Source organism: Narcine bancroftii, chromosome 10 (assembly GCF_036971445.1).
Source record: "Narcine bancroftii isolate sNarBan1 chromosome 10, sNarBan1.hap1, whole genome shotgun sequence".
Lineage (NCBI taxonomy): Eukaryota > Metazoa > Chordata > Chondrichthyes > Torpediniformes > Narcinidae > Narcine > Narcine bancroftii.
In genome coordinates, this window is record NC_091478.1 from 101,357,393 (window position 1) to 101,380,717 (window position 23,325).

General features: G+C 41.5%; 1 protein-coding gene across 46 annotated transcripts in view; it reads left to right on the plus strand.

Moving 5' to 3' along the window:
• LOC138745038 (transcription factor Maf-like) overlaps positions 1 to 23,325 on the plus strand; it is a 374,863-nt gene that overhangs the window by 61,646 nt on the left and 289,892 nt on the right. For 40 of the 46 annotated variants that reach the window (XR_011345926.1, XR_011345943.1, XR_011345929.1 and 37 more), the window contains exon 2: positions 20,861 to 20,923. The exons of 1 other annotated variant lie outside the window; for it this stretch is intronic. The gene's annotated coding sequence lies outside the window, so the exon portion shown is untranslated. 5 more of the 46 variants (XR_011345960.1, XR_011345964.1, XR_011345966.1 and 2 more) reach the window with 3 other exon arrangements.

Here is a 23,325-nt window from a genome sequence, read left to right on the forward strand (position 1 = left end):
TCATTTGGTTCCCCATGCAGTCATCCTCTCTAAGGGCCCAGTTTTATCCTTCACTCTCTTTTTGCTATTTACATATTTGTAAAAACCCTTCGGATTTATTTTCACCGTTTGCTATAGCCACCTTATACCTTCTTTTCGCTTTCCTAATTTCTTTAAGATTCTTTTTACAATCAATGTATTTTCCAAGCATCTCATTTACACCTTGATTCTTATATTTAATGTAGGCCTCCCTTTTTAATTTAACCAAATTTCTAATATCCCTTGAAAACCATGGCTCTCCAAACTTTATACTAAAAGGAAAATAAAGATTCTGTCTCTCAAAATATCACCTTTAAAAGACCTCTAATTCTCCTCTACATCCTTCCCATTAAACAAATGATCCCAATCTACTCCTTGCAAATCCTTTCTCATCTCTTCAGTTCTGGCTTTTCCCCACTCAAAAACCTCAATTTTCAGACCAGACCTATCCCTTTCCATAATTATATCAAAACTAATGGTTCAATGATCACTGGATCCGAAGTTCTCTCCAACACACACCTCCGTCACCTGCCCTATCTCATTCCCCAACAGTCGATCCAACACTGCCCCTTCTCTAGTGTGTACCTCAATGTATTGCTGCAAAAAATAATCCTGCACACATTTTACAAATTCTAATCTATCCATCCCTATCACAGAATGCGTTTCCCAATCAATATTAGGAAAATTAAAATCGCCCACTAACACAACCCTGCGCTTATTACAAATATCTGCTATTTCCTTACAAATTTGCTCCTCTATTTCTCACTCCCCTCTAGACGGTCTATAATACACCCCTATAATTGTAACCTCCTTTCCCATTTCTCAATTCCACTCATACCGCCTCCCTTAACGAGCCCTCCAATCGATCTCCCCTAAGCACTGCTGTAATATTTTCCCTGACAGGCAATGCTACATCACCCCCTCTTGCTCCTCCAATTCTATCACATCTAAAGCAGAGAAATCCCAGAATATTTAGTTGCCAGTCACAACCGTCCTGCAACCACATCTCACTAATTCCAACCATGTCATACTGCCAAGTGTCTATCTACACCTTCAGCTCTTCCACCTTCCTTACAATACTCCAAGCTTTAAAGTAAATGCATTTCAGAGATTTCACACATCTTTCTTTCCGTTTGTCCCTATCTTTACAGTCAACTCTGTTATTTCTTTCCATCATCTCCCCTCCATTACTGTACTGATCATTTTCCTTTTCAATCACCTGTCTATCCACCTCCAAACTTTGTCTACAAACCTTCACTGTTTGCATTCTAACCCTCTTCCTGCTGTCCTCCTTTATTTGGTTCCCTTCCCCCAACCATTCTTGAGTAGCCTTAGTAAATGCCCCCACCAGGATCCAGGTCCCTCTGGGATTCAGATGCAAGCCGTCCATTCGGTACAGATCCCACCTCCTCCAAAAAAAGGTTCCAGTGCTCCAAAAACTCTCATCCCTTCCCCTTGCTCCACCCCTTCAGCCACACATTCATCCTCCACCTGATACAACTCTTGCCCTCACTGTCACATGGCACAGAAAGTAATCCAGTTTTTAGCTCCCTACCTAAACTCCCTGTACTCATTTTTTAGGATCTCTACACTCTTCCCCCATGTACCATGACCTCTGACTCCTTTCCCTCCCACCTTAGGATGTCTTGGACATGGGAAGCTACATCCTGGATCCTGGCACCAGGGAGGCGAACCACCATCCAGTACTCCTTAGCGTGTCCACAGAATCCCCTATCTGTCTCCTAACTATTGAATCCCCTATAACTACTGCTCTCCTCTTCCTTTTCCTACCCTTCTGAGCTACAGAGGCTGACCTCCCTTCCCCCCCCTCCCCCCCCCCCCCCCACAGAGTACACAAGGAGAAGTACCTATTGTTGAGGGTTACAGTCACAGGGTTCTCTCTAGTACCTTATTCTTCCCCTCCCTCTCCCAAAGGTAACCCACTTATCCTCCTCCCGTGGCCCTGGTGTGACCTCCTGGCTGTAACTCCTGTCTATGCCTTCCTCACTCTGACCAAGGCAAGGCCAGGGAGCTGCAGCTCCAGTTCCCTAACACGGTCACTGAGAAGTTGCGGCTCAGCACACTTAGTCTTCTGGCTAGAAGACTCCAGGACCTCCCGCATTGGGCCATGCTGCACAGAAATATTGCTGCTTGCCATGTTTCAACTATACTTTATATCCTGCATTTTGTCTTTGTAACTGATACCCTGCACCTTGGACTTCTGTATTATTATTGTACTTATTAACCTACCTAGAGAACATGCAAAATGATGCTTTCCACTGTGTCTCAGTGAATGTGACATTAAACAATTCAAATTAATAAGAGGGAAGGTCTATTTCAGTCGCAGTGAACTCTCTTCTCTTCCTGAGGTTGGCTGAACAGCAGTAAAACCATGATTTTAGATCATCAGTTTGACCCTCTCACAGGCATCTCAATAATGTATCACTGATGTGATGACATGCTATTTGAAACTGATGCAGAGCTAAGAGGATATCCCTGCAATACAGAGCTGTAATCAGTTTAGTGGAAGTGCTGGGGGGTTGGGGGAAGGGTGGGGGGTAGGAGAAGGCATCATTACTGGAAAAGAGGAACTTAAATTTACAATTAGGGGCAAGGGGTGACAAAAAATGGACAGATTTGGTATTCACTAACCATTACTTGCTCGGTTACATTTCATTCAAACCTGCTGCCTTTCTGCTTTTGCCCCTTCACCTAATATCTGTTTTAAATTTGCAACATCAAACTGCCAATCATTCAGCACTCGGGCATAGTGGATGCAGGGAATTGAATTGCTCCGCAGGCAAAATTCTCAACCTAGTTGGTTGGAGCAAGGTAATGTGAATTTTACCTTGCAACTAATCCATGTTACACCTGACCAGTGAGTGCTGGCAACTGGGACTGCCTTCAAAATAAGATGATGTTCTGTCTTTTGGTAGCATTAACATTCATCACATTGGCAAGTACACACTAATTATTTTTTAAAAAAAGCAGATCTCCCTCTGAGTACTTTTCTGTCCTGTAGTCTGCTCTTTAGCACATAATGCACATTTTCACTTTGATGCTTAAGATATTGTGGTTTAGACAATCACAGACAACCCCAAGCTATATATTTCCTCAACAGATAATATGTAGCTTATCAATTACTCAAAAACTAAAAGCTTTCAAAGACAACACCTATGGCTTGCCTGTTACTTCCTTCCTCCCTAGAAAGTTGTCAGTATAATCTTATTTGAAAGCACAGAATAAATACATTTTCTGAGAGAAACATAGACTGTAAATGCTGTTGTTGGAGTGAAAACACCAAAACACTGGAGGAACTCAGCTGGTTTATTCAGCTCCTTGGATATTTTTGACAAAAATGTATTGCTGACGTTCTGGGCCTGAGCCCTTCTCCCTCAGCACCATTCAGTGCCCCAAACAGTCCCTCCAAGTGAAGCAACATTTCTCTTCTGAGTCTGCAGGGGTCATCCGCTGCATCTGGTGCTCCCGCTGTGGTCTCCTCTACGTCGGAGAGACTAGATGCAGACTGGCAGATCGCTTTGTTGAGCACCTCAGTGCTGTCGGCCGCAATAGCGTGTACCTCCCAATGGCTGCCCATTTCAATTCTCCATCCCACTTCCTTGCCAACGTGTCTGTCCATGATATCATGTACTGCCAGACTGAAACTATCTGTAAATTGGAGACACAACACCCTCATCTCCAGACCGAGCACCCTTCCAACCGGATGGCATTAATATCAACTTCTTTGCCTTTCATTAAAATTTGGCCCCCCCCCCCACTCCCTTGCTTCCCCGTCTCTCCATTCCCTGTCTCCTTTCACACAGACACGATAAATTCAACTGAGCCCCTTATCACATCCAATTAACACCTTTTGTTGGCCTGGATTCCTCCCCCACTGTTTGAATTCTGAGACTTTCTGATATAGCCTGCTTCTGTCTTTTCTGATTTTTTTTTTTCTTTTTCTCTACTTGAAACTGAATAAACAAGTAAATTTCTGTTGATTTTGTGGGGGGGGGGGAAGTAAAACTGTTTATATAAAAAAATGTTAATGGTATTAATTTAGTGCAGGTAAATACTGCATCCCTATGCCCAGTCTGGCTTTTTGGGCGACTAATTTGTTTGAAATATTAATGACAAATGAACGATACTGCCTCAGAGTAACAGAGATAAAGTTGAGTTAAATTCCGTGACCAAAGGGCCAGATCATTAGTGCCATTTTGATATGAAATGACATGTTCTGTTTAGGAATTTGGATGCTTTTTACATCATCTCAAGGATTTCTTTTAAGTAAAAAAAAATCATGTTTTTCATTGAATTTCAATTACCACTGTCATTTATATTTTAATTTTATTTTCTTCACCAATTTTTCAACGTATATAAATGATGTAACTATTCAATGTTGACCATTTGAGGCAAAATGCAGTAAAAGTTTAGTAACAAATATCTGAAGTAAGAACAAAAAAAGCTGTCAAATTGTTCAAACCATTTATCTGTGTCAATGAAAAATTCCTAGTGAGATATTACCCTTTTTCTCTCTCAATGGGTTATGTCTGATCTCCTGAACATTTCCAGCATTTTCTGGTATTACATCAGATTTACAGGATCCAACAAATCTTTTGGTTTCCATATCTGTTTGCTTCAATGTTTTAAAAAGTTTCAAAGAGTGCCATTCTTGGGGAAAGAAGCACTTGAGCAAGTTTTGTCAAAACGGTGATGTTCAAGCCCAACTAATGACGTTTCAATTCGGGTGTAATTGCATTTTCTGAGTTTTGTGCCAGGTTCTGTATTATGGGTATCTTTCTTTACTATAGATGGCATCAATTAGTGAAGTTGTCAACTTGACCAAAAACAATTTTATTTCAGCATCGACAATCCTTCTTCCTCCCACCTAAATGTCTAATTCAAAGTACTCGGGCATTTTAAAGATTGCAAAGCAAAGAATTGCTGATATACTCAAGTGGCTTTTGAAATCATTCATATGATGCATTTCACAGACTCAATATTTGTATGTTGCTTCAGAGCAAAGGAAGCATTTGTGAATATAGTTACTGTTGTAATCTAGTGCACACAATTACTGCTTTGCACCTAATAAGTGGCAATCAGCAAGGATCCACACCACCCAGGACATTCTCTGTTCTCACTGCTGCCTTGAGGAAAGAGGTTTAGGCGCTACAAAGCTCATACCACCAGGTTCAGGAACAGTTGCTTCCCCTTCCACCATCAGACTCCTCAATGACAAACTCAGAAACTCATTTCAGGACTCTTACTTTGAACATTACTTATTATTGAAAATATATTTTCTGTATTGCAAGTCAGTTTACATAGGGTGACACAGTTAGCATAGGGGATAGCGCAATTCTGTTACAGCGCCAGCGATCGGGGCCAGGATTTGATTCCTGCGCTGTCTGTAAGGAGTATGTATGCTCTTCCCGTGTCAGCATGGGTTTCCTCCGGGAGGGGGGGCGGTTCGATTTCCTCCCACTGTTCGAAATGTACCGGGGGTTGTAGGGTAATTGGGGCAGCACAGGATGATGGGCTGAATTGGCCTTTTACTGTATGACTACATTTAAATTAAAAATTAAAACAATTTCTATCTTTGTTTACATTTCTCTCTTTTGGATGCACATCTTTTCTTGAAGACAGTTTTTTGGCACCACTAATACTCTTTGCAGATGATGCCGCTTTAGTTGCCCATTCAGAGCCAGCTCTTCAGCGCTTGACGTCCTGCTTTGCGGAAACTGCCAAAATGTTTGGCCTGGAAGTCAGCCTGAAGAAAACTGAGGTCCTCCATCAGCCAGCTCCCCACCATGACTACCAGCCCCCCCACATCTCCATCGGGCACACAAAACTCAAAACGGTCAACCAGTTTACCTATCTCAGCTGCACCATTTCATCAGATGCAAGGATCGACAATGAGATAGACAACAGACTCGCCAAGGCAAATAGCGCCTTTGGAAGACTACACAAAAGAGTCTGGAAAAACAACCAACTGAAAAACCTCACAAAGATAAGCGTATACAGAGCCGTTGTCATACCCACACTCCTGTTCGGCTCCGAATCATGGGTCCTCTACCGGCACCACCTACGGCTCCTAGAACGCTTCCACCAGCGTTGTCTCCGCTCCATCCTCAACATCCATTGGAGCGCTCACACCCCTAACGTCGAGGTACTCGAGATGGCAGAGGTCGACAGCATCGAGTCCACGCTGCTGAAGATCCAGCTGCGCTGGATGGGTCACGTCTCCAGAATGGAGGACCATCGCCTTCCCAAGATCGTATTATATGGCGAGCTCTCCACTGGCCACCGTGACAGAGGTGCACCAAAGAAAAGGTACAAGGACTGCCTAAAGAAATCTCTTGGTGCCTGCCACATTGACCACCGCCAGTGGGCTGATAACGCCTCAAACCGTGCATCTTGGCGCCTCACAGTTTGGCGGGCAGCAGCCTCCTTTGAAGAAGACCGCAGAGCCCACCTCACTGACAAAAGGCAAAGGAGGAAAAACCCAACACCCAACCCCAACCAACCAATTTTCCCTTGCAACCGCTGCAATCGTGTCTGCCTGTCCCGCATCGGACTGGTCAGCCACAAACGAGCCTGCAGCTGACGTGGACTTTTTTACCCCCTCCATAAATCTTCGTCCGCGAAGCCAAGCCAAAGAATAGGTACAAATTCTGTCTGGCTCACAGGAAGAATTATTTCCGAGTTGAATGTGGTGTTATGTACATACTCTGATCAAATTCCTGAGTGGCAAGATCTCTGAATTTCTATCCTGGAGCCTCCTCGTTCATGCAATCCTGGAGAAGGCTCACTAGCGGCTATACTTCATGGGGGAATTTGAGGAGATTTGGTATGTCATCAAATACTCTTGCAAATTTCTACCAGTGTACCATGGAGAGCATTCTGATTGGTTGCATCACTAAATGCTAAATGGTATGGAGGTGCCATTGGACAGGACAGGAAAAAACTACAGAGGGCTGTGAACTCAGACAGCATCATCATGAGCCTCAGTCTACACTCCATCAAGGACATCTGCAAGAGGCAATGTCTGAAGGAAGCAGTCTCCATCCTCAAGGATCCTCACCAGCTAATCCATGCCCTTTCCAAACTGCTACCATTGGGAAGGAGGTAGAGGAGCCTGGAGAACAGCACTTCGCCATCAGATTTCTGAATGGACAATGAACCACTGACCCTCCCACACTTTCTCTTCTTTTGGACTACTGTTATTTTTTAAAAATGCATTTTTGCACCTGCAATGTGACCACAAATCAATGAATTTCATGACACGCATTCATGCAAAACAGTTTTTATTCTGATCTTTTTTTAAACTTTATTTTTTTGTTCAAAAAGAAAAATTTAAAAAATTTAAAAAAGTTAAATATACATATTAAAATCTAAGCAATATAAATTGAAATGTAAATATTCTGAGTATAACAGCCACTTATTAATAAAAAAATCATAATTATCATGCAAAACATTACTTCTTCTGATCTGATGATGACTAGATCTATTTTTGTCATGTAAGTTGATGAAATGTATTCCAAAAATGAGATGAAGTAAATCACAAAAATCTATAGACACTGCGGTTGAAGCAAAAACACAAAATGATAAAGAAACTCAGCAGGTCAAACCGTATCCTTTATGTACCAAAAGGCAAAGATCTGTAACCAATGTTTTGGGCTTGATCCCTTCATTAAGGTATGAGAAAATGCTGGGAAGTGTCTGAACAGAAGAATAGGAGAGGGGAAGGAGTTGGCAAGGCAGGAGATAATATGTGGAGAAAGGAGGGAGGTGACAGCAGCAATGAGAAGGAGGGGTATGATAGGGCTGGGTGGGTGAAAGAAGTGGAAGGACAGGAAAAAGGGGGGAGGGGAAAGAAAAGGGGAGCAGGGTTTAATGGAAGGCACTAAAGTCAATGTTCATGCCATGTGGCGATGGAAAATGAGGTGTGGTTCCTCCAATCTGTGGGTGGTCAAGGTGGGATAGTACATAAGACCATGGACAGACATGAGCGCAGGATTGTGATCCAGAATTGAAATGGTCGGCCACTGGGAGGTTGCTGTGGTTGCGAATGGAGCGGAGGTGCTGAGCAAAGCGATCTCCTAGTCTGTGACCGGTCTCTCCGATGTAGAGCTGAAGTGTTGCTTCGCATGAAAGGCCTGTTTGGAGCCCTGGGTAAGGGAGGAAATGTGAGTGCATGTTGCACCTCCTGGGGAAGGTGACAAGAGTGCTTGAGGGAATCGTGGAGGCAGTAGTTCCTGCAGAAGGCTGAGATGGGAGGAGAAGGAAAAAAGTGTCTGGTGGTGGGATTCTGTAGTAAGTGCTGCAAATTTGGTGGATGATGTGTTGGATGCGGAGGCTGGTGGGGTGGTAGATGAGGATGAGATGGATTGTATGTTTGTTTCATTTGGGAGCAGAGGGGGCCAGGATGGATGAGTGGAAAATGGAGGAGATGGGGTGAGGGCTGAAATGATAGTAGTGAAGGGGAAGCCACATTTGTGAAAGAAGGCGGTCATTTCAGAAGCTCTGGACTGGAAGACCTCATCTTGGGAACTGATGCAGTGAAGACGGGGAAATTGAGAGAAGGGGATGGAATCCTTGCAGGGGATGGGGTGAGGAAGAGTAGTCCAGGTAGTTGTAGGAGTTGGAGGATTTGTAATGTATGTCAGTGGAAAGCTTGTCTCCTGAGATGGAGACTGAGTGATCCAGGAAGGGGAGAGTGCCATCGGAGATGGAACTGATGAGTATGAGGTCGGGGTGGAAATTGGACGTGAAGTGGATGAACCTGACAAGTTCATCGCAGGTCAAAATACCGGAGGAAGAGTTGCGGGGATCTTTCCTGTGTAGGCTTGTAGCATGGATTGCTCCAAAAAGCCTACAAACAGGCAGGCGTAGCTGGGATCCATATGGGTGAAGATGCATCTATTGTCTGAACATTGCCCTTTGAGCAAGACTTAGCACTGTAATGATAATCACGTTCATTTGAGTTTAGTGTTTGATTCTGCCTCCAGCTGAATGTGAGATGATTTGAACCACTGGCAAAATAAGCAAGGGAAAGGAAAGTATTATGTAAGGTTGCAATAAGTGGGTGATTGAAGTCGTCCCTCATTAATCTTACTTCTTTGTTGGTTGAGCACTGTTTCTCTTTAAGCTTACATTCCTGGACACAAGCTTGTGTTTCTCAAGAACCATGATGTCATTTATGCTCCAGAGGAATCACACACAATTATTATTGTTGGCTGAAAGTCACAAAGCTTTCAGCTAATTCACTAAGTGCCTTCCTATTTTACCACTTGCCTGCACTGAGGTAAATCTATTTTTGAATCCATTCTTTAAAATGTGCAAAATAAAGGCAGGAGAGGTATTAAGTCCAATAAACAATATCTTGTAGCTAAAACTTGAGCTAATCCTGCGCCCGGCTAATTCATTCAAACTTTTAATATGTTTATCTTGTGGAAAAATGCAAACATTTTTAAGCTATTAGGGAGTAAATAGCTGGAGTTCCTCATCGTTTTTGAAAGTTAATGCCATGACTTAAACACTACATCTTGAGATGTACAATTATTCCAGATTAATAGCCTTTTCCCTCCTTTGAGTTTTTATGGGATCCTCCTTCCATTTAAAGGAAGAAAAGTAGGTGGGATACGAAGCAAATTAATTTTTTTGTTTGTGCTGCAGTCTGTGTGTCTCAATGCACTGTGAAGGTATGCAGCTCTCACTGTTGTTTAAAGAGAAACCATTCCCTGCGGACAGCACAGCTAAAAGGGAACACTGTTCATTTTCTTTGCCATTGAGCTAAGCTGGCCCATTTAATGCTTTCAAGGACTCTCCCCTATCATTTTACCCACACATCTCATTCAAAAGGGATAGAGACTAAGCAAAGCTATTTATTTTAAATGCTTGTTTAAATTTTCATGAAGCAGGAAGAGAATGATTTAGCACAGGAACGATCAAATCCAGTACTTTGTAGTTTTTGAAACCATTATACTGTAGTCATAATTTCACTAATACTCTGAGGTCACTTTAGCCATCAGCTTAGAAGGGTTTGGCAACTGAGAGCTTTTCACTATTCTTTGGCTCTTTGAATGGCTGATAATTTAAATCTTAATTCATATTTTTTTGATTTCGGAGTCTGCTCAATTATAGAAAATTCTGCAACTAAACCTTAGATTTATTCTGAATTAGTTCTGCAGTCTCGTCCTTTGACACATTCAATGTAACTTAGGTAGGACAGTTTCAAGAAAAGCAGCATAATCAAACTTTATTGAAATCCTAAAACCGCGCAGTTGTGATTAATATCAACACAGCATTAGTTACATGGAGATCATTTTGTTTTTGTTGAATACAGTAAAACCCTTGTTGTCTGGAATTCAAGCAATTGCCAACCTCAAACAACTGGCAAAAAAAAATTGCAGAAAGTAAAAAGGTAAAAAGCCTTGCACTTAATTCGCCAATTCACACAACCCACAATCTCAAGCGACCCGAAAATCCCCCTAGTTGCCAGATACCAGCGTTTTTACTGCAGTTGCTTTAGAATTTGACACCTAAAACACTTTCAGGGAATTGAAGTACCTTGCTTTTGTAAACCTATCCTGGAACAGGCTTCTAATCCAATCAGGGACAGCTCAACTAACCAGAGGAACCAAGATGCAGGTCTCACCATTCAAAGGTTTGGCTCAGAATTTAATTTTGAAATTTGGTTTGAGCAGGAATTGGGTGGCTGCAACCAAGTCCTGAGAGTTTCTTAATATATTTGGTTCTTCAAAGTTCAAATCATCAGTTTCAAGATCAGCTTGTTTGAAATCAGAAAATGTTGAATTTTCGTATATGACTCCCAATGTGAATTGTAGATTTTAGCATCCATACATTTTTGCTTTCAATATTTGGTGTGCAGTGTTAGAAATGGCCCAAACCGAGGAAACAAATAATTCCCCAATTTTAGAGCCCATCTATCCAGATGCCTAGGCCATATGCAAAGCAAAATTACAATCATATTGCCACAAGACAATTCTCAGAAATACGTTTCCTCAAATAACTAACTTTCTGAAGAGAAGAAAAAAACTACTTTCTTGAGCAACCTGGGGTGTAATTATTGTGCAGATGTAAGAGACTACACCAGAGACAGTTGTGCAGTGGCACACTGAGTTGAGACGTGCCTTGCAGTGTCAGCGACCAGAGTTTAACCCTGACCTTGGTTGTTGAATGCATGAACTATGCACATCCTCCGTGTGAATCTATTGTCCCTGCTGATGTTCTGATTTCCTCCCACATCCAAAAGATGTGCAGTTTGGTCACTGAAAATGGCCCTTAGCCTGTGGATATTGATCAGAATTTGGGGAAATCTGAGAATGTGGGGAGAATTTAAAAAAAAATTAATATAGGATTTATGTAAATGGATTCATATTTAAAGGTAATCACAAACTCAATAAGCTGAAGGACTTAGTTCCAGACTTTAGGTCTCTATGATCCATGATGGGACAGAATATGTCTCAGTTTAACATTAAACATCTAAAAGACCATGGCTTTGACAATGCAGTCCTCAGCAACACAGCACTGGAACACGGGTGCATATTATGATGTACATTCGTCTGGACTGTGCCTTATCTCACAATGTACAAACTCAAACGCAAGAAGACAACCAACTGAGAGATGACTGATACCTCCCCTAGCACTGGCATTGCGAATAATACTTATTTCTGGGCAATTTTACATTCATTAGCTGAAACTGGCTAATCTCATTTTATTTTTCATCTTTACCACTGCAAAATAAGAAAACGTTCATTCCATTAAACCAACTTAAATTGAAATCCATGTCCTGATAACTAACTGTGACCATTGTAAAGTCCCATGCGGATCTTTTAGATTTATCTTTTCCACCCCATTTGTCAGGTTGACACAACATTTTCTCAAGGCATTTTTCCTCATTTCAGTGATTTGCATTAAGAAGCAAATACAGGTATTTTTGCCGCTTATCTCAAGGTGTCCTTTTATAAAAAGGGTTTGTTTAAGGTTTAGGTACAAGCTGTAAAGTGAAACCAGAATTGTAGATAAAGTTGTTGAAATCTGGATTGGGTTCAAATTAAATTAATTTCCCCTCAGCATTTATTCTTGATTTTTACAAACCATATCATTAATCAACAATCTCAAAAATATACGGACATCATGAGAATGGCCCAAGGCGAGAATTTGAAACACATCAGCAATAATTTTGCTTGGTGTAATTATTCATCCTCGTTCTTAACAATGAATACCTTTAATACTGTGTTGCATATTTAACTCATTTTATTCCAGTGCTTAGATTGTTTGATTATTCTTGCTGAATAGAATTAAAGGCAACAAAACTGTTTTCTCTCTGAGGAAGGAAAAAGTTGAATTTCCATAATATTAAAGTCTAGGGCACTGGTTGGGTGGCATAAGTTTCTAAGCTGCCACCAGCATTAGTAGTCCTATATTCCTCTTTTCATATAACCATACAACAATCATAGCATGGAAACAGGCCACTTTGGCCCTTCTAGTCGCACTAAACCAAGTAACGCTCCCCTAGTCCCGCCTACCTACTTCTTTCCCATAACCCTTCATCCTCTCCCATCCATATACCTATCTATTTTTTTCTTAAATTACAAAATTGGCCCTGCCACCACTACTTCTCCCGGAAGCTCATTCCACACAGCCATCACTCTGAGTGAAGAAGTTTCTCCTTATATTACTTCTAAATTTTGCCCCTTAACTCATGACCTCTTGTTTCAATCTCTCCTACTCTCAATGGAAAAAGCCTATCCACATCAACTCTATCTATCCCTTTCATAATATTAAATACCTCGATCAAATCCCCTCTCAACCTTCTACGCTCCAAAGAATAAATACCTAATCTGCTCAATCAATCTTTATAAGCTAGATGCTGAAATCCAGGTAACATTTTTGTAAATCTCTCTGCACTCTCTCTCACTTGTTGATATCCTTCCTAGAATTCGGTATCCAGAATTCAGGCTTAGGATGTGGGGATGTAGTTGGATTAAAGCTAGAATTGGGGTGAAGGAACACTAATGAAGGGGGGGGGGTCAATGTGGAGGGAGAACCATATTATTGGAGAGACAATAATGAGGGACCTCCATACAGTTAGAGTACTGGATTGTCAGGGAGGGGCAACACTAAGAAGCTCCTCAGAGATGGAGGAGCAGTGCACAATTTCAAGAAGAATAGCGAAGGAGTTCTGCACCAGCAGAGGGAACAGGATTGATGGACGCTGGGTGTTCATAGCAAATGATACAGAAAAGAGCCATGTGAGTGAGTATCCACAAACATCTGGAATATTCACCCAAGCCAGGTTGTTTGAATGTAACAATACTGAAGAAAATCAGCAGATCTTGCTGATTCCATAGGTTCTAAAGATGTATAACTGAAGTTTAGGGCCTGAGCACTTGGCTGAGGCCTGATACATTTGTTATATATCTTTACCTCCTATGGATGCTGCAAGACCTGCTGAGTTCCTATAGGATTTTTGTGTTTTTACTACAATCACATTGTAGACTTTTGTGTTTTACTTCTCTGAGGTAGCTTGAACGTTAATTAATTTTTGGGTTGAAAAGAGAGGGGAAAAAAGCACATGATAGGAAACTGTGGCTTGCCAGCATAGACACAACCGCTTCCTTCTGCAACAATTGAATGATACAACCTACACCTCATCTGGTGGGCAGTGCCTCTTAAAAGATTTAAATTACTTTCCTGTTCGGCTCTGTGTCCATTAGCAGTGTCAGGCCAGTAAATTGGTGTTGTAAGTGATTCTTCAAAGTCATGTCCTTTACCTATTCCATCAATTGAAATGGAATCACAGTGGGTTGACAGTGACTTCAGTGTCTGGCTATGTGAGTGTCCTGGCAGGAAGTAGGCTAAGAATGGGCTACTAAACCATATACATGTACTGCGTTAGTGCATTGATAATTAATGGCGAGAACCCTGAGCATGCAAATTTCCAAACATCTCATTCTTCTTCTTTGTAGACAGCCCTTGGGATCAAGAATGATTTACTTCCACTCCAGTTTGTCTTCCACATTCTGTTTTCTTATGACAGAAGGGCATTTGGCCCATCAAGTCTATCCTAACTCACAGAACAAACCCATTTCCACATTCTAATTTGAATGTATTCTCATCACATTCCTTGAATTTCCCCTATTTCCTGCCATTCACCCACACAATTTATTTACAGTGCTCAATTAGGCCAGCGACTATGGGGTGAAAAGGGAAATGCAGGCTATCACAAGGAGGATGTAAAAATTTAATATGGACAGCAGAGGAGGTTAGAATTGAAGTTCGATAGATTTTCTAAAAATACAGTTTGATAGAAGATGTACAGTTAGCATGAAGCTATTACAGCACCAGCGACCAGGATTTGAATCCCACGCTGTCGATGAGGAGTTGGCACATTCTCCCCGTGTCTTTATGGGATGGCACTGGCTTTTGGGCCAAAAGGACTTGTTACCATGCTGTATGTCTAAATTAAAATTTAAGGCCCTTCTGGCTCATAACACCTGTGTAGCCCAATTACAACCAATTAATCTACCAAGCCTGTCCATTTTGGAGGAAACTGGAGCATCTGGAGAAAACCCACACAGGTCATGAGGACAACGTCCTTAATATCATCTCAAATATAACATCACCACTTGAAGTAGTCATGGGACAGAGATTCCCAGGGATCAGTGAAGATGTTTCAAAATTTCAAGGAGGCTTTGAGCGCCTGTGAATATTTTCCTCTCCCTGCATTTCTGTCTCTTTCTGTAGTTGAGCTCAGAATAGAGAACTTGTAGCTATTGGACATGCAAGCAATGTAGCCATCCTTATGAAACCAATGGAGAATAAATAGGGTCTCAATTCTGGGGATGTGGATATTGACATTAGTTTGCTTATCTATGCACTAAATTTGAAGAATTTTACAGGCACATCATTGATGGTGTTTGCCAGTGTTTTGAAGTGCCTGCTGGAGGTATCCCAGATCTGAGATTATGGACGGGCAGGGATTAGAAAGTGAGTCTTGTGCCAGGTTTGAGATCTTAATCTTTCAAACATGTTTTTTTTCTCACACATCTGAAGACTTTGCTGGGTCATCAAAGTTGGCGATGAATTTCATTATTCATGCCTGCTGCTGCCTTAGATATGGAACGTGTACTTTTATTGTCAAAAGGCACAGTGTTGGAGCAAGTGCAGGTTGCAAGAGGACCAAATGTAGCCTGAGTGGAGTTAATACCTTCCAAGAGAAGCAACACTTGTGAATATGCAGGGGTAATTTACTGCATTCAGTGCTCCCATTGTAGTCTCCTCTACGTCGGTGTGACTGGACAAAAGCTAAGAGATTGCTTTGTTGAGCACCTTGGCTCTGTCTGCCACAATAGTGTAGATCTCCCATTGGTAACCATTTCAATCTCTGTCCCACTCCATTGCTAACATGTTTGTCCATGATCTCATGCTCTGCCAGACTGAGACCACCCTCAAATTGGAGGAGCAACACCTCAGCTTTGGTTTGGGTACCATCCAACTGGATGCTATTAACAGGGACTTCTCCAGTTTCCATTAGCCCACCCCCTCTTCCCCCCCCCCCACTTCTTCCCCTGTCGTCTTTCCCCCAGCACTCTCTCTTTCTCTCCATCTCTTCCCTTTTTCCTCTGTCAGAGCCAAAATCCATTCTCACCTTTCCTCTTTACCAATTAACACCTTTGACTCATCTGGAATCCTCCCCCTCCCATCCTTCCCCCCCCCCCCCCCCCACCACTTGCTCTCTCTAGTCTTTATTCAGGTGCCTCCTGTTTTTTGCTTATACTTAAGGTCTCTGGTGCAAAATCAATAGTATTTATTTCCTATGGACACTGCAAGACTAGCTGAGTTCCTCCAGCATTTCTGTGAGTTTTTGTTTTACAAATGTAGCCAGAGTTTGGTTAGTACAATTCTGGATCAAGCTGCGCTCCTGAGACCTGAATGTAGAAGCAGCCACATTCAGGGAGAGCCTCGCTTCATGACTGAGGTCCCATCACCACCTCCACTGCATGAAAGGTTTGAAGCAGAGACATTCTTCCCAGACACCTAGCCTATATTTACATCTCAGTCAACATCCCAAAAAGAGGTTATTATCGCAATTTATTTTTGTTGAAGCTTGCTCTGCAGATGTTTTCAGAATCACCATATTTCAAAAACTCTGAGATGTTTTGGACCTAAGATCCTGAGCACAGTTGCCCAAATGTAGCTCCTTCCATCTTAAGCTTCAGGATTAGCAATGAGTTCCATCAGCTTCAACCTGCCATCAGATTCCTGAATGATCAATGAACCGAAGACCCTGCCTGACTTTTCATGCACTAATATTGCTACTATTTGTTTTTACAGTTATGTTATAATCTGAATGTCCTGCACTATGCTGTTACGTCATAAAAATAAATCCCAATTCTGAACTAAATATCGACACTTTTGCAAAGTGACCAATTTTTTTTTCAGCGCTCTCACTTGTGCACTTTACTGATTTTATTTTAGTTCTCTCTGTATTACACACTCAGTTTGTTTACAGTTCTTTCTTTGTTTACATGTTTATGCTGTGTACAGTTTATTTTTTGCACGACCAATTAGTGGTAATTCTGCCGCACCCGCAGGAAAAAGGAATCTCGGTATTTTGTGATGTCATGTATGTACTCTTGACAATAAATCTGAAATCTGAAAATCTGTCTTTTGCATGGCACCTTGAAAGCCTTTTTTTTGTGATCAATGCATTATTGCCCATAAAAATCCTACCCATGTTACACTTCTTCCTCCATCGGTTTTCTTTCAAAGCTTCATGAGATTCTGTCCATTTTAACAGCAAACAATTTGCTGCAAATGACAAAGACACCTTCACTGCAATGAAAACTAGAACTTTTAAGACTAGTATTGAGCAAAAGTACAATGAAGAGCTGGTGTTGAGGGTTACAAATATCAAATGGATTTACTGAAAATAATTCAAATACTGACATGCTAGCTCTCTGAGGTGGTCAATGAAATTCTTTTTTTCCCAATGCAGTTATTTTTTTCTATATTTTTTGGCTATATCTGTAATCTGGCATCTGCATCAGGTGATTTCCACGTTCATTCTTTGAACCAGCAAAAGAAAAAAAACCAGAAATGATCGAAGTTAAACTTGTTGTCAGTTAGTTTATTTGGTAGGATAAATCCATTGTTAGATTTAAGCAAAATCCCATTTTTCCCCACTCATTTGCTGCATCAATATTGCAACATTTTGAATCCCAGAAAATGCAGTTATCACAAGTTAATGGTGATAATGGAGTAACAAGTCAAGGCATTTCTCAACAGTAACATTTAAAACAGCCAAAAGTTCACCACCTGTGCTAGTTTAAGCCAATGAACAAAGCACTTCACTAATGAGAGGCATAAATAGGGTGGATTGCCAGCACCTGTTTCCCAGAGCAGGATCAGCAAACACCAGAGGACATGTGTGAAAAGTGAAGGGAGGAAGATTCAGGGGAGACATCAGGGTAAGTTTTATTTTACACAGAGAGTTGTGGGTGCCTGGAATGCCTTGCTGGGAATGGTGGTGGAGGCTGAAACAAAAGTGCACAAGTAGAGGGTAATGGGGGTAGGGAAGGGAGTACTATTAATTTTTGGAAGGAATGTATGAGTGGGCACAACATTTGAAGGCTGAAGGGCCTATAATTGTGCTGTATTGTTCTACCTGATGACATCCATATCAAACAGTTTATGCCACTTCATCCCACGTGCTAAGAAAAGTCTGCTGGTTGCAGTGGTATTGTAATTCTGTAGATTAAATTCAGTACTTTGCAGATATCACTTTAACCTAAATGTAAACATAACAGTGGAGGTATGAAAAACTTTGAGGCATTTTACCATGTTAAACACATTGAGGTATACTGGGCCATACACAACGCTCTTGCAGTGTCTGTGACATGGGTTTGAATCCACTGCTGCCTGCAAGAGTTTATACATTCTCCCCATAAACGTGCTGGGTTTCCTCCAAGTGCTCTGGTTTCCTCATCCTCTCTAAAGGTGAAAGGGGTTAGTAAATTAGTTTGTCATGTGGGTATTTGGGGGGGACTTAAGCTCATGGGGTATATAGCATGTGACCATGCTATATAACCATATAACCATTTTCGGAGCGGAAACAGGCCATGTCGGCCACTATGTCTCCAAATTAAATCTAAATATTGCATCTGTCTGATTAAAAGTATAGTTTTCAGCCAATTGCCTTCTTAAAATTCACTGAAAACCAGTTACAGAAGCACAAGTGGTGTCCATGCTTCCAATCCAGGTATCCAAGTCCTTGTATCTAGGTTTTGCAAAGGCATCGATCCATGCAGAATAAGTATAAATAAATGTAATCTGGTGCAACCAATGTCCAGTGCTTACATTTTCCGAAACAGAGGAGATGGCTTCATTTCACCTCTCTTATGAAAGCGGTATTGTTGTGCCTTAACCCATTGCTGGTTGTTATTTCTTTCTCGCTTTATAGCCCATGCTCCAAAATTAAAGACCATTTTGAACCAAGAATGAATGATTCAGCCAGATTCAGGTGATCATGAGGATTTCTTATAGGAAAACCCCTGCACACTCTTGCTCTTTTCAATGAACCTTTCCTACAACCTTCCCAAAGTTCCACCTCAGTTATCACAGTGAAACAAGACAAGAAATGGCATCACTACTCTACCAATGAAAACCAATCTAGGAATGGATAGAGTCCAAAATCCACGAGATGATACAAAGATTGGTGGTGTTGTGGACAGTGAGGTAGATTACCGTAGATTAAAAGGTGATTTAGGAAGGCTGGAGGTGTGGGCTGAGAAATAGCTGATGGAATTTAATACAGATAAGTGTGAGGTGTTACATTTTGGAAAGGCAAATCTAAATAGGTCATATGCATTCAATGGTAGGCTATTGAGATGTGCAGAGCAACAAAGGGATTTAGGAGTTGTGGTAAATAGTACCCTCAAGGCTGATACTCAGGTAGATGGTGTGGTGAAGAAGGCATTTGGAATGTTGGCCTTCATAAATCGGAGTATTGAATTCAAGAGTAGGGAGGTTATGATGAAATTGTACAAGGCCTTGGTGAGGCCAAATTTGGAGTACTGTGTACAGTTTTGGTCACCAAATTATAGGAAAGATATAAACAAAATAGAGAGAGTGCAAAGAAGGTTCACGAGAATGTTGACAGGATTTCAGGGTCTGAGTTACAGGGATAGGTTGTGCAGACTGGGGCTTTTTTTCTCTGGAGCGTAGAAGATTGAGAGGGGACTTGATAGAGGTGTTTAAGATTTTAAAAGGGACAGACAGAATAAATGTGGATAGGCTTTTTCAATTAAGAGTGGGGGGAGATTCAAACTAGAGGGCATGGTTTAAGATTGAAGGGGGAAAATTATAAGGGGAACATGAGGGGAAATTTCTTTACGCAAAGGGTGGTGGGGATGTGGAATGAGCTTCTGACAGACGTGGTCGAGGCGGGATCATTGGTTACATTTAAGAAAAGTCTAGATAGTTACATGGATAGGAGAGGACTAGAGGGGTATGGACCGGGTGCTGGTCAGTGGGACTAGGAGGGTGGGGATTTGTTACGGCATGGACTAGTAGGGCCGAACTGGCCTGTTCTGTGCTATAAGTGGTTATATGGTTATATAGATCTATGACAATATGGTTCCATCTATGGTAAATCGAGTGAAGCTGTTGTTGACAGCAGTTGATTCAAAGACAGGAGATGATGATGTAAAATTACAAGGAAAAAATGTAAAGTAGTTGGGAAGGAAAGCTTCAGATGTGGAATGTAACCCACAGCTCATCCTGTATTGGGTTTTCAGTCCAGGCAACTAGGAAGTAGATATGATATGGAACTTGTTCCCAATAGGGCTGATGGAAACAGATCAGTCAGGCAACCAGGCAGTCAAAAGGGAATTAGATTCCGAAAAATAACTTGGAGAGCAACGAGGAAGGAGCAGAGGAATGGATCTGCTCAAGACTTGATCATCTGAATAACCCCTGAGCAGTAAAAATTCTCAGTTGTAGCCGAGCATTTTACAGGAAGCTGGAAATGAAGAATAAATAGAAGACTGGAAACCAGCTTGTTATGTCAGAATTCAGGACACTTTAACCAAGAAGTATTTGGAAGCGGTTGGGAGTTTAATGCCCCCATTTTGGTACTGCCACATGGGGGAAATACAGTTGCCAACCCTCCATGAATGCCCTGGAGTCTCCAGGAATTTGATCTTAATTTCCTGGTAACTGCCAACAACACCTGAGGAAGAACAAAATCATGGAAGACTAAAACCTCAACATTTACTTTCAATAGTTTCCTTTAACTTTTTTTTATTCTTGAAAATGGTTAAAGACTAGTTAATTTCATTGGGCAGTGAGATGGGAGGATCATTTGATGACTCCTCCAATACCATCCAATCAGAGATGGCCACACTAGCAGAGGTTTGTGTGACATCAGCAGTGGGATGGGAGGATCATTTGATGACTCCTCCAATACCATCCAATCAGAGATGGCCACACTAGCAGAGGTTTGTGTGACATCAGCAGTGGGATGGGAGGATCATTTGATGACTCCTCCAATACCATCCAATCAGAGATGGCCACACTAGCAGAGGTTTGTGTGACATCAGCAGTGGGATGGGAGGATCATTTGATGACTCCTCCAATACCATCCAATCAGAGATGGCCACACTAGCAGAGGTTTGTGTGACATCAGCAGTGGGATGGGAGGATCATTTGATGACTCCTCCAATACCATCCAATCAGAGATGGCCACACTAGCAGAGGTTTGTGTGACATCAGCAGTTTTGCCACTAACATTCCCTGTTTTGTGCGTCCACAGGGAGCTTTGACGATCATTACCTGGGACTGGCTGCCCAGGCAACTCCCAATCAGCAGCGTGCAGGTAACCCATGGATTTTCATACACGTTCTCTCATTGATGAATTCGAAGTTGTGATCAACATTGGATCTTGGTATGCCAGTGGGACAAGGTCCACTCACTTGGCAGAACATGTTAGGATATTGAATGGTCCTCATAATGAATTCACAATTGCTCTTTATGTTCGTTCTCATGTAAAATTCTCATTTCCTTTTGGGTTGGAACATGGTGGCAGCCTACTCTCATTACCATGGCATCACATCTTCTAATGGAACAAAATTAGTCATGGATTTGATGTGTGTATATTTTTTTTAAATTACAGCACAGTGTTCTGCAGATAGAGCTCTGGTCAAAACAATGTTTCCCCATCTGGCAAGCTCACAGCTTCAGCCATGTCTACCCAATCCTCTCCCACCAAAGGGCAAGAGATTAATCATTCCATTGTGAGAACAGATTGTGCATTGTACTTGGGATGCAAGGATTGGAAAAAAATATATTTTTAAAAGTACTATGTGACTTAAGAAAAATGTTGGCTTTTTAGAACCTTCAAAGACCTGCGGTTAATTAAATCAACAATCAGTCTGGCTGCAATACTAAGAAAGAACAGAAAATGGGTTACAAGATACTAAAGTTCAAAAGTGAATCAGGATGTGTTTAGGGTAGCCCTAAGCTCTTCTGTAATGTGTGATAGTCTTGAAAGTATATCATTTTTTAAAATTAATTTCTGTTATCACAACCTGCAATCTTCCTTTATTTCTCAGTCAGCAGATTTATTTCACTGCAAAGTTTCATAATCGGTTCAAATGCACCGTAACAGTGTAATTTTTAAAAGAAGAATATCGGGTTGTATTGCGCAAATGGACTGCATACATTTTGTATCCATCTGTAGATTACACCGTGCATAGCTAATGCAGCCTCATTCATTTGTATACGGTCACTAACCCCTCATTAGTGGTAAGTTTAACCGCAAATTGGCTATTTCTCCTCATTTATTCCACTTTTGTAATTTATGAAAAATATTTATCCATGATCATATGTGTGCTTAGCAGGAATGAAAGGAAAAAAATAAGTCTGTATTGACCAATATAATGTAATAATAAGAAAACACCATCATTGTGTGAATTAACTATACTGGTAGGAAATTTAAGCTACTTCCTTCCACACACCCCCCCCCCCCCCCCCCACTTTCAGTAATCTCACAGAGAAAGGGGATTGGACATTACACAGTGACCACAGAGTTGGATTCCAATCTGTTCATCAATGACCAAATGGCTTCTGAAATGGCAGGAGGTCGCTGTGAATGAATTTGATCTGCTTGTTGTGTTAAAATGTTTGAAACCAAGTTTGGTCATTGCCATGATAAGTCTTATTGCTTTGATTTTACTTGGTGGTTTTCTGTGGATTTTTGAATCCAAAATGGTGTCGAGAGTTGCAACTTTCTGGCAATGACTGGATTGCAACCAAAACGAAGATTTTCACGATATCTCCGTAAACGAACCTCTGCTTTTCTGATCATAGAAAAGTTGACAGTCAGTACTGGGCCATTATTTCCCTGAATATACTGAAAAGGAGTTGGACTCAGTTGTATAATTTGTCACTTCCAAATGTGTAGGTGATACAGACTTAAGCGATGAAAGACAGTTCAAGCTATAGAAAGGTTAAACGAGTGGGAAGATGGATGCCAGATGAAATTTAATGCTGAATATGCGAGTTATATTTTGGAAGGTGGAATGGGAGAAAAAAAATCAATTTGAGGTACTATTGAGGGCGGCACAGTTGACATAGGTGTTTGTGCAACACCTGCGACATGGGTTTGAATCCGGCGCTGTCTGTCAGGAATTTGTACATTCTCCCTGGGTTTCCTCTGGCACCTCTGTTTTCTCCCACCCTTCAAAACGTAGGGAGGTTGTAGGTTAATTTGGATATTTGGGTGGCATGGGCTCGTAGGTTGGAAGATTCTGTTACCACACTATGTCTAAATTTAAATTTAAAACCTGCATTTTAAAATTCTAAAGGGGTTTTAAGTATTGAGACCTTGCGTAATATGTTTGCCGAAGGAAGCAGAGTAAGTGATTTGTATATTATAAAAAAAAAAGAGCAAATAGAATCACGGGCAGAGGTGATGAGAGTAGGGGCGGCACATTGGTACAGCAGAGAGGGCTCTGCCACACGGATCCAGTAACCCAGGGACGTCGCTGACTTCCAGTGCCATCTGTGTGGAGTTTGCATATTTTCTGTGAATGAGTGGTTTCCCCTGGCTGCTCCGATTTCCTCTCTCATCCCAAAATCTGGAGGTTTCAAGTTATTGGCTACTCTAAATTACTCGCAGTAATAATGCATGATTGGAGAATCTGGATCTAGATGATGAGCAAGAGAGAGAAAAGGATTTGCAGGTGATTAAAGTAGGGGAATAGGAAAGGAGGTTGG